The following is a 13,143-nucleotide window of genomic DNA, read 5'->3' on the forward strand; positions in this document are numbered from 1 at the left end:
TTCTGAGATGGATGAGTCTTCTGATTTAGTTTTAAAGATTTAAATCTGTGCAAGACACATTCAAGAAAAAAAATATTTTAAAGGTAAAGAATTCAGAACCTTAAGGCAAACTCACTCATATGCACACAGGCTCATTTCCCACTTCCAGACATATTAAGTATCAGACATATTGTTTAAATTATCCAGATGGACACTAGTGAAAGTGTTAGTCATCGAGTGGTGTCTGGCTCTTTATGCCCCTGTGGACTGTAGCACACCAAGCTGCTCTGTCCCTGGGACTTCCCAGGCAAAAATACTGCAGTGGGTAGCCATTTCCTTCTCCAGGGGATCTTCCCAACTCATGGGATCAAACCCACGTCTCCTGCATTGGCAGGTGGATTCTTTACCACTGAGCCACCAGGGAAGCACTTACTGTTCACTTTAGGATAGTCAAAAAGTGATTTAGGATAGAGAGAGCTGAAAACTTGTTTCTCCTTCAGAAAGAAGTATTTCCAAGTTTTCTTTGGAAATGAGTAGAAGGGAGAAGGAGGTCAGACCAAAACCTTATTTTACTGGCTTAAAGTCTCGGAGGTGTCCAGTGCTGGGTCAGAGGTCTACTAGATTTGTTCCTCATATAATTGTATTGTCAAGACAAATGAGGTTTGAGAAAACACTGGACAGCCGAAACAAACACAGCGAGGTTCATATTTATATATATACCTTTAAGTCTTCCCCCCTAAGCTAATCCTCTTAATTTTTCTTTTCTTTTCTTCTATAAAACAAAACATTTTTATTTGGTCTATCAGAGCCTGAGTCTGGAAACATCCATGGAGAATCAGCCTGATGGTACTGACAATTGATAAAATAGTCTCTGTGTCGAGTTGCCATATGTACGGGGCTAAAAAGACTCACAGGTCAGAGTAAAAGCAGGAATATAAATGAGGCCCAAAGTGGAATCTAGTGCTTCTGGTTCTTCTCCAGCTGTAAAACACCACCCCTCCACACCCAACCCCATCCATGAAAGCCCTGCGGGAAGCAAGGGGTCATGCACAGGGCCACCCCCTCCCTGGGGGTTGCTGGGCAGTGAGACACAGAAGCTCAGGAAGAAGCCCCAGTCATCCCCTGGCAGACACAGCTCAGGGCTGAATAGCCATGGCGAGGATGCTGGCTCGGGAAGACGGAGCGGAGTTGGGAGAGGCCACACCCTGCCTGTGCCTGGACAGGGCCAGACAAGGACTGCTAGACTCTGCTCCTCCGGGCAGGTCAGGTAGTAGAGGATAAACCATTTCACCAAGCACAAGGCTGAGCCTGGGCTCCCTGACCTGCTACTCCAGCCCTAGCCCAGGGCATGGCGTTGATCCTGGCTGGTGCTCCAGGAATTGCATAGTGTCCCCATCCCTGCTTGAACCCACAGCTGTCAGGCAGCTGCCTCCTGGAACACTGCTGGCCTTATGAGGGCTTGGTGGGGAGAGGAGATGGGATCTGGGGGTAAACTGGGGAGAAGGCTCCTGACCTCCTGCCCACAAAAGGGTGGTCCTTGCTCTCACCTGGGGTTCTGGTCTCTGCCCTTCACAAGAGGGTGGTCCCTGCTTTGATCCTAGGGTCTTGGCCTGATCTCTCAAGGGGTGGTCTCTGCTCTCACTCTGTGGTCTTAGCCTCTGACCTCCCAAAATGAGGACCTCTTCAATATTCTAAATAAAAGAAGTTGTAGCTATCATTGTTGAGCATTTACTAGATGCCAGGCCCTGTCCTGTGCCCCTCTTCCCGCCTCCCCTGTGCCCAGGGGTTTCCCTTGTAGCTCAGCTGGTAAAGAATCTGCCTTCAATAGAGGAGACCTGGGTTCGATTCCTAGGTTAGGAAGATCCCCTGGAGAAGGAAATGGCAGCCTATTCCAATATTCTTGCCTGGAGAATCCCATGGACAGAGGAGCCTGGTAGGTTATAGTCTATGGGGTCAAAAGAATCAGATGTGACTTAATGACTGAACAACCAATCACCACCAGGCCTTGTCCAATGGGCTCAACAGGTACTAACTCATGCGATACCTAAAATAAACATTTGAGTTAAGTATTCTTATTACCATAATTTTGAAGGTAAAGGTAATGAGGAGTAGAGAAATTAATAATCTATTTACTTTTGCATTTAATCAATGTTAGATATGTATCAGGCATCTGATAAGTATTTATTTACTTAATTTCCTTGTAGGTTTCTTAATGTTTTCTAGCAGAACCTACTTCAGTTCAGTTCAGTCTTTCAGTCATGTTTGACTCTTTGCAACCCCATGGACTGCAGCACTCCAGGCCTCCCTGTCCATCACCAGCTCCAGAGTTTACTCAAACTCATGTCCACTGAGTCAGTGATGCCATCCAACCATCTCATCCTCTGTCGTTCCCTTCTCCTACCACCTTCAATCTTTCCCAGCATCAGGGTCTTTATAAATGAGTCAGCTCTTTGCATAAAGTGGCCAGAGTATTGAAGTTTCAGCTTCAGTGTCAGTCCTTCCAATGAACATTCAGGACTGATTTTCTTTAGGATGGACTGGCTGGATCTCCTTGCAGTCCAAGGGACTCTTGAGAGTCCTCTCCAACACCACAGTTCAAAAGTATCAATTCTTCAGCACTCAGCTTTCTTTATAATCCATCTGTCACATCCATACATGATTATTGGAAAAACCATAGCAGTGACTAGATGGATCATTGCTGGCAAAGTAATGTCTCTGCTTTTTAATATGCTGTCTAGATTGGTCATAACTTTTCTTCCAAGGAACAAGCATCTTTTAATTTCATGGCTGCAGTCACCATCTGCAGTGATTTTGGAGCCCCAAAAAATAAACTCTGACACTGTTTCCACCGTTTCCCCATCTATTTCCCATGAAATGATGGGGCCAGATGCCATGATCTTTGTCTTTTAAATGTTGAGCTTTAAGCCAACTTTTTCACTCTCCTCTTTCACTTTCATCAAGAAGCTCTTTAGTTCCTTGTCGCTTTCTGCCATAATGGTGGTGTCATCTGCATATCTGAGGTAATCAGTATTTCTCCCAGCAAACTTGATTCCAGCTTGTGCTTCATCCAGCCCACTGTTTCTCATGATGTACTCTGCATATAAGTTAAATAAACAGGGTGACAATATACAGCCTTGACGTACTCCTTTTCCTATTTAGAACCAGTCTGTTGTTCCATGTCCAGTTCTAACTGTTGCTTCCTGACCTGCATACAGGTTTCTCAAGAGGCAGATAAGGTGGTCTGGTATTCCCATCTCTTTCACTATTTTCCACAGTTTATTGTGATCAACACAGTCAAAGTTTTGGCATAGTCTGTAAAGCAGAAATAGACGTTTTTCTGGAACTCTCTTGCTCTTTCGATGATTCAACAGATGCTGGCAATTTGATCTCTGGTTCCTCTGCCTTTTCTAAATCCAGCTTGAACATCTGGAAGTTCACAGTTCACGTATTGTTGAAGCCTGGCTTGGAGAATTTGGAGTATTACTTTATTAGCATGTGAGATGACTGCAATTGTGTGGTAGTTTGAGTATTCTTTGGCATTGCTTTTCTTAGGGATTGGAATGAAAACTGACCTTTTCCAGTCCTGTGACCACTGCTGAGTTTTGCAAATTTTCTGGCATATTGAGTGCAGCACTTTCACAGCATCATCTTTTAGTATTTGAAATAGCTTAACTGGAATTCCATTACCTCCACTAGTTTTGTTCATAGTGGTGCTTCCTAAGGCCCACTTGACTTCACATTCCAGGATGTCTGGCTCTAGGTGAGTGATCACACCATCATGATTATCTGGGTCTTGAAGAACTTTTTTTGTACAGTTCTCTTCTTAATGTCTTCTGCTTCTGTTAGGTCCCTACTATTTCTGTCCTTTATTGAGCCCATCTTTGCATGCAATATTCCCTTGGTGTCTCTAATTTTCTTGAAGAGATCTCTAGTCTTTCCCATTCTATTATCCTCTATTTCTTTGCACTGATCGCTGAGGAAGGCTTTCTCATATCTCCTTGCTATTCTTTGGAACTCTGCATTCAAATGGGCATATCTTTCCTTTTCTCCTTTGCTTTTTGCTTCTCTTCATTTCACAGCTATTTGTAAGGCCTCCTCAGACAGCCATTTTGCTTTTTTGCATTTCTTTTTCTTGGGGATGGTCTTGATCCTTATCTCCAGTACAGTGTCACAAACCTCTGTCCATAGTTCATCAGGCACTCTATCAGATTGAGTCCCTTAAATAAATTTCTCTGTATAATCATTAGGGATTTGATTTAGGTCATATCTGAATGGTCTAGTAGTTTTCCCTACTTTCTTCAATTTAAGTCTGAATTTGGCAATAAGGAGTTCATGATCTGAGCCACAGTCAGCTCCTGGTCTTGTTTTTGCTGAGTATATAGAGTTTCTCCATCTTTGCCTGCAAAAAGTATAATCAATCTGATTTAGGTATTGACCATCTCATGATGTCCATGTGTAGAGTCTTCTCTTGTGTTGTTGGAAGAGGGTGTTTGGTATGACCAGTGCATTCTCTTGGCCAAACTCTATTAGCTTTTGCCCTGCTTCATTATGTACTCCAAGGCCAAATTTGCCTGTTACTCCAGGTGTTTCTTGATTCCCTACTTTAGCATTCCAGTCCCCTATAATGAAAAGGACATCTTTTTTGGGTGTTACTTCTAGGTCTTGTAGGTCTTCATAGAACCATTCAACTTCAACTTCTTTAGAATTACTGATTGGGGCATACACTTGGATTACCATGATATTGAATGGTTTGCCTTGGAAATGAACAGAGATCATTCTGTTGTTTCTGAGATTGTGTTCAAGTACTGCATTTCAGACTCTTTCATTGACTATCATGGCTACCCCATTTCTTCTAAGGGATTCTTGCCCACATTAGTAGATGTAATGGTCATCGGAGTTAAATTCACCCATTCATTTTGGTCCATTTTAGTTCTCTGATTCCTAACATGTTGACATTCACTCTTGCCATCTCCTATTTGATCTCTTCCAATTTACCTTGATTCATGGACCTGACATTCCACATTCTGATGCAATATTGCTCTTTACATCATCAGACCTTGCTTCCATCACCAGTCACATCCACAACTGGGTGTTGTTTTTGCTTTGGCTCCATCTCTTCATTCTTTCTGGAGTTATTTCTCTACTGATATCCCTTTGCCATTCCCTTCTCCAGTGGACCACATTTTGAAGATAAAGTTACTGAGGAATAATGAAATTAATAATCTATTTTTGCATTTAACCAATGAGGAAATGGCAACCCACTCCAGTGTTCTTGCCTGGAGAATCCCAAGGATGGGGGAACCTGGTGGGCTGCCGTCTATGGGGTTGCATAGAGTCGGACACAACTGAAGTGACTTAGCAGTAGCAAACATGTATCAGGCATCTGATAAGTATTTATTTACTTAATTTCCTTGTAGTTTTCTTAATTTTTTTTCAGCAGAAACTGCTTACATGGTTGGTTTTATTCGGCAGGAAAAAACTTGGCAAGTTATTTAGAAGAAGAACATTTGCAACTGTGTTGTTATCTTTTCATACATTTGTCCTTGATATTTTGATTTCTATAAGACTTTGAGGATGTCATTATGAATATTTCAAATAACATTTTAAGTACCATTGTAGAAGCATAAATGTGTTAAATGAGATTTTAAATTTTGGAAATCAGTCTGACAAATGAATATGGGCGATTTTTAATAAATCATTTGTATTTGGCTTTGGCAAACATTATTTTGAACATTTTCATTCTCCCAGGATTCGGTTGCTTAATTATATTTGCCTCAGGACAGTACTGTAACTGCTCACATTTTCTGAACAAATTCGAGCTGATAAGGGGAGGGAGGCACTGTTGAGCAGGTCTATAAATGTCAGTAGGTCAGACTGGGGTTAATGATGTGCTCTGAGTATTCCACACAATGGAAAATCCATGCAGAACAATCCTTCCAGCGGCTCATATGCCTGTTATAAATTGCACGAGTACAGAGAGATTGCCAAGCAGAGAAAGAGGTGGTAGAAAAGACTTTAGCAGCAGAGAACACAGGGGAGATAGCACAGAGTAGCCATTAGAGGCAATTGATCAGGGAAACAAATAGAGGATGATAGTAAATTTTGATTTTCCTCTATGGACTATTTTGCATTGGTACTTTGTACTCTAAACAATTGTCCACAAAAGCAGACATCACATTTTAATGTTCTGGTCAGTTACAGAGAACAATAACAGGAAAGAAATAGTATTCCCAAGTATATGATGATTTCAATGTGTGTTTAGTTGCTGCATTTAAAAGTTAAAGGACCAGGCTCATGAAATGAATTATGATTAGGTTATATGTTTTCTTAAATGCCAAAGTGATGCAATGACTCATCCCTATTTCACTTTCATCATGCCTCAGATTGATAACTGAAATCTGGGTAGCACCATAATCTCATCAGTCTTGCTTCCTTAATAAGGGAAGCTGTGACCCTCAATGATTCATCCATTCAGGGAACACGCATTAAATGGTAACTATGGGCAGGTAAAGAGTCTAGTGAGAGAGAGAAATACTAAAACACAATTACAGATCACCCCATAATTACAATTACATTAAATGCCATGAAGAAAAATTATACTGTTTCTCACAACATTGTATAGAAGGATCTATTTTAACAGGTTTGTATGTTGGGAGAGGAAGGACGGCTAACAGAAAGCGTCCCTCCATGAGTTACACCTAAGGAGACTTGAAGAGTAAATAGAAATTGGCCAGGTGAAGGTAGTGGCGGAGTCAGAATTTATATGACTGACCCTATTATATTCTTTATATTTAAAGGGATTCATAGTTTCCATGTTAGGTACAAAAGAAACTTAGCTAGTTGACTGTCTCTGGTGTGGCTGATTAGAGAGAATGGAATGGAAATTGGAAACATTATGAAATAACAATGGAGTACTAGACTGGTGTGTTTTCTTCTAAAACACTTCTCTCCACCCTGCAAAGCAGAGGTGTCTGGTAGAATTATACAGGTGTCTGTGAATAGATTACCTTCTTTTAGGCTCTGAAGGTGTTAGAGGACGGAAGGAAGAGCCAGTGGATTCCGCAGAGGTAGAACACAGCACCCAGAGGCTGTTAGATCACTGTCCTCAGGGAAGTGCATCATTATGAACTAATGGGGAGCTCTCCCTGGACAGACAGGAAAAGCTGTAAAATGCCTTCTAAGGTTGCCAGATATAAAAAACTCAGATAGCAAATATAAAAAAATAAATCCATCCCCAAAGACATTCAAGGAGAATTCAGTGCAGTTGTAGAAGAAGGATTTTACATATAGACAAACCTATTTATCACAATCATGTTGCTGATGATTTCAAATATTTATTTTTATTGGAGTATGAGGGAGAGGAGACAACTTTTTCTGTTTAATGATGATTTTGTAAATTGCCTCTTAGTAAGTCTGATATTAAAAGTAAAAATAAGTCAAAAATCCCATATTAAAAAAAAAAAAAAGAAAAAGCTGTGTGGGAGGCAGTGCACAGCCTGGGAGATTTGAGAGGAAAGCTCTCACGATGTTCACAGCCCCCACGATCACATGGTATAAATTCTCAGGGAGGGGGTTGTTCAGCAGTAGCAACATTTATAATCACATTTTCTGCAGAGCAGATGATTTTATGTCCAAGTTTTTAATTCATATTGAGATTTAAAGAATTGCTCTTTAATTATGAAAACGTTGAAACTTGTTTCTATAGTATCTTTTCTGAAAACAGATTCCTACAGGAATGATTTAACCCAATGATTATAAAAATGACAGGAAAGTACAGGCTCCTTACCCGCTCAGCCAGGAACTTGTGTGTGTTTAGGTGTGAACCGCAGTTAGGAATATGCATTAAATTATTATTTTCATGAAATCAAGTGGATGACACGAGCAGATCCCAAAAGTATAGTTCTCATGTAAGGCTCCAGGCTGTATTGAGAGTTCATTTTCAAGTACAGATTTCCCCACCTGAAACTGAAATGACCAAACGTAATAGTTCCTCTGGCAACTCTTGACTGGGCTTCCTAGGCGGCTCAGGCGGCAAAGAATCTCCTCGCAATGAGGGAGACCCAGGTTCCATCCTTAGGCCAGGAAGATCCTCTGGAGAAGGGAATGGCTACCCTCTCCATTATTCCTGACTGGAGAATTCCACGGACAGAGGCACCTGGTGGGCTACTGTCCACGGATCGCAGAGTCAGACATGACTGAGTCACTAACACTTTTACAACTCTTGATTATTAGTGTGACAATTATGCTTTAATGCTAAACTGACCTCTCACAGCCAGTAACATCACTTTACCAGGGAGTCCAGACTATTTGAGTATTCTGCTATATTACAGCTTGATGCTGAAAGAGATAAGAAAAGTTTCATAGCAAAGGAAAGTTTTCTAATAGTTAATATTAATTAAGCCCTATCTATGTACTGGGCAATATTCTAAATATTTCCATGTTTTATCTCATTAATTCCTAAAAACTCTATGAAATAGATATTATTCTTATTTTCATTTTATAGTTCAGAGAAAGGGAAATTATGAAAACTGGCCAGTCACATATCTCATAATTGTGATCAAGCTGGCAATCTGACTTCTTTACAAATTCTTACATCAGAATTGAAATATATTTTATTGGTTCTTTTATTTTCAAAACACATTCAATAAAAATTTTATCCTAATTATTCCCTAGTCAAGTGTTTTAGTTTGCTTGCAGCTGCTGCTAAGTCGCTTAAGTCGTGTCCAACTCTGTGCAATCCCATAGACGGAAGCCCACCGGGCTCCCCCGTCCCTGGGATTCTCTGGGCAAGAACACTGGAGTGGGTTGCCATTTCCTTCTCCAATGCATGAAAGTGAAAAGTGAAAATGAAGTTGCTCAGTCGTGTCTGACTCCTAGCGACCCCATGGACTGCAGCCCACCAGGCGCCTCCGTCCATGGGATTCTCCAGGCAAGAGTGCTGGAGTGGGGTGCCATCGCCTTCTCTGTTAGTTTGCTTAGTGATGCACAATTTAGTGACAGTAAAGCTCAACATTATTAGTAAATACTTGTTATTTTTGCTTTCTTTGGAATTGTCAGTTTGTAAGTAAATCTTTTTTTATATTTTCTCAAATCTCAATGTAAGAAAATCAAGAGTAAATGTTCAAAAATTTTCCTTATAGGTATAGAGTATGCAGCACACCTTAAATGTATTTAGCCATGGACCCCTCCCTCTTTGGGAGAACATTTTGTGCAGCAAGTGTTTCATAAGACATCCTTTGATAAATGCATATTTTACCACCTTTTCACTTCTCAGATGACTAAAATCTGGATTTTTGTCTTTAAGACTTCCATAATTTCAAATCAAAAGGCCTCTTATCTCATGACTTCCCAGTAAGTGACTTTACAGATAATTTCTGACTCTTGAAAAATTCTCATTTCCGGATTTCCAATTCACCATTTCCTTCCAATTTTCTTTCTTCTCTGTCTTCTCAGTTTTCTGTATTAACTTGTCTTGGTCCAGTTATTCAGTATTAGTGTTTCCCTAGGTTCCGTCCTTAACTGTCTTATGTCTCAGTGATATATTTCCAGTTGCTTCATTTAGATTTCCACACTCACCCTTACCTTACAAATCTTCCTTTCTTTTTAAAAATTGAGGTATAATTGACCTACACCATATGTTAGTTCCAGGTAAACAACATAGTGATTTGGTATTTCTATATATTAAAACATGATCACCGCAATGAGAGTAGTTACCATCTGTTACCATACACAGTTATTACAATATAATTGACTATATTCCCATGCTTTATATGTCATCCCTGTTAATCTCTCTCACCTATTTCTTTACTCCCCATACCTCCTCCCCTCTAGCAACCATGTACAGTATTTGTCCTATCTATGACTATTTCTACCTATGACTGTTTCTGTTCTGTTTGTTAATTTTTTTGGTTTCTTGTATTCCACATATATAAGTGCTATCACATGATATTTGTCTTTCTCTGTGTGACTTTTTTCACTTTGCATAATATCGTGTAGATTCATCCATGTTATCACAAACAGCAAGATTTCATTATTTTTATAACTGAGTAACATTATATAATATACATATACACATACATATATATCACAGATTCTTTGTCCATTCATCTATTGATGGATGCTTAGGTTGTATCCATATCTTGGCTCTTGTAAATAGTGCTGCAATGAACATAAGTTGAGTGTATTTGTGCTTGCTAAGTCACTTCAGTCACGTCTGACTTTTTCTGACCCCATGGACTGTAGCTTGCCAGGCTCGTCTGTCTCCGGGGATTCTCTAGGCAAGAAATTGGAGTGGGTTGCCCTGCCCTCCTCCAGGGGATCTTCCTGACCCAGGGACTGAACCCACATCTCTTATGTCTCCTGCACTGACAAGTAGGTTCTTTACCACTATCACCACATGGGAAGCCCCTATAGGTGCATATATTTTTTCAAAATAGTGTTTTGTATTCTTCCAGAAAATCACAGAATTGAGATTTCTGGATTATATTATAATTTTACTTTTAATTTTTGGGGAACCTCTATACTGTTGTCCGTAGTGATTGCACCAATTGACATTTCCACCAACAGTGCACAAAGGTTCCCTTTTTCCACATCTTTGCCAACATGTGTTGTTTGTTGTGTTTTGATAATATCCATTCTGACAGGTGTGAGGTGGTAGCTTATTGTGGTTTTGATTTGCATTTCTCTGAGGATTAGTGATGTTAAACATCTTTTCATGGATATATTGGTCATCTGTATTTCTTCTTTGGAAAAATGTTCATTCAGGTCTTCTGCCCATTTTTCAGTCTATTTTTTTTTTTTTTTTGATGTTGAGTTGTCTGAGGTCTTTTGTGTATTTTGAATATTAACCCCTTACCAGATATTTCATCTGCAAATATCTTCTGCCATACATAGGCTGCCTTTTTGTTACGTTGATAGCTTCCTTCATCGTGCAAAAGCTTTCTGGTTTGATGCACATCCATTTGTTTATTTCTACTTTTGTTTCCCTTATCTGAGGAGCTCTATCCAAAAAAAAACTATTGCCAAGGTCAATGTCAAGGAGCCTACTGATAATGTTTTTTTTTCCTAAGAGTTTTTGAGAAAGTCCTCCATTTGGTTCTTTTACCTGTAGCTTTCCAATTTTCCCAATACTAAAATCTGAGCCTTCACCTTCCCAATATGATGGCTTTCTATGACTTCCATGGCAGAAGAGAGAGGTTATAAACTGCTTCATATCAGACTGGCACAGGTCTTTGCTGTTCATATTTCACTGGCCATGACTAATCACAGGGTTTTGTCTAATGAGAGTGGAATTGGGAATATTAGTCTTCCATGTACCCAGGAAAGAAAGGGGAGCTTCCATGAACAGTTTAGAACTGGAATTATGTCACAATCATCTTTATATTCCTAGGACTTGGCAAAGAGTTTGGCAATAAACATCCAATAAATGTTTCATAAAGTGAATCTATTCTAGCTAAAACTTGACTCATTTTACAGATGGAAAAGCAGAGTTCCCCAGAGGAAAGTAACTTTCTCCAAATTACTCAAGCAGATATTGATAGAACTAGAACAAAAATATAAGTCTATTGTTCTTTTTACTACCCTTGCTGTTCATGGAGGAATTTGTCCTGGAAGAAGTATATGATTTTATGTGGTTGAGCATTATCTCTATTAAGATTGTGAGTTTGTTTATTTTATAGCTTGCTTTAAATGTTTGCTTACACAGTTACCAGGTATATGGCATGAACTATATCATAAAATTGATTCAAATACAACAGAAAAAACTAAGTATAGATTGTCAGTTGGTTTCTAGGAAACATCAATAACTATTTCTGGTTCTAAATAGTCCACATGTGTTTAACTGGTATTGTCTCCTTTGTTACATGGCTTTTATTTGCCTAGCAAATATTTTATTAACAACAACAAAAAAAAGAAGGCTGAACAGAGAACCACAGTATTATACATTGTCACTTATTCTACTTCTTTTGCTCTTTACTGTATTTCTAGAATCATAATTCTATGTATTTGCCCAGCCATTTGGGACCTTTTTTTTCCCATTTTATCCTTACTAATTTTAAAATCAGTAGGTAGGGATTCTTTCAGTACTATTTTATCTAAGAAAATATTATGAATACTCTAATATTTCTTTGGGGCAGTCTTATTTCAAAACTGGTGGTCTTGTTTACTTTCTGCTTCAGAATTCTACCCAAAACTCCACTGAGATTCTCTCTTAAGCTCTACTTCAACACGTGAAATTACATCTGAATATACATAAACTACTCTTAAGTGCAATGTTTCTAAAATAAATTCATGATCTTTTTGCCTGTCTCAATACTCGCCAAACAAATAAACATACAGTGGCAGAGACTGCTGGCTGACTTCTACTCAATGTGTGACTGCCTTCTAGTCAATGTCATAGGAATTCAAGCTAGGTATCCCTTCTAAGTCTGGTCCATACCATCTTCCTGGCTCACAACAAATAAATCAGCAAACAAAGAATCAACAAGAATAACAACAACAGATTTAAATAAAACTTCTAAGCTTTTTCTTGACTCGAGATGACTATGCCAAACTTGGAAGCCATATTGTTGAAAATGGGAGATATTATCAGTCTGAGTTCTTAAATAAATATAGACAAAGATCCCTATCACCTTCCTGGATTGTTTAGAAACCTCAATTTGTTCATTTATGAAAAGGGAAAAATAACTACTTTGAGAACTAGATGAAATAATGTAAGCAAAGTATTTATTTTAATATATGTCTATGGAAGCTACCTGATAAATTTTAGTTTGTTTCTTCCCTCCATTCTCCTTTGTGCTTAGTCATTCAGTCATATCCGACTCCTTCTGACCCCATGGACCCTAGCAAGCTTCTCTGTTCATGGGATTCTCCACTCAGTACTATAGTGAGTAGCCATTTCCTTCTCCAGCGGATCTTTCCGACTCAGGGATCGAATTGTGTCTCTTACATTGCAGGAGGATTCTTTACTGTCTGAGCCAGAAGGGAAGCCCAACCCATTCTCCCTTAGATGGGAGGAAAACAATCTCTTTCCTTGGTGTTTAGGCCTTTGATTCCACTACCACTCTTTTCTCCATTCTCTACCTGGCAGAGAAAACAGTACTTATGAGACTGAAACTGTTAATTTCCTATTGCCAAATCTACATATAAATGTGGCTCCAAAACCCA

This window comes from Bos taurus, chromosome 3, assembly GCF_002263795.3.
Source record: "Bos taurus isolate L1 Dominette 01449 registration number 42190680 breed Hereford chromosome 3, ARS-UCD2.0, whole genome shotgun sequence".
In the NCBI taxonomy this organism is placed as follows: domain Eukaryota; kingdom Metazoa; phylum Chordata; class Mammalia; order Artiodactyla; family Bovidae; genus Bos; species Bos taurus.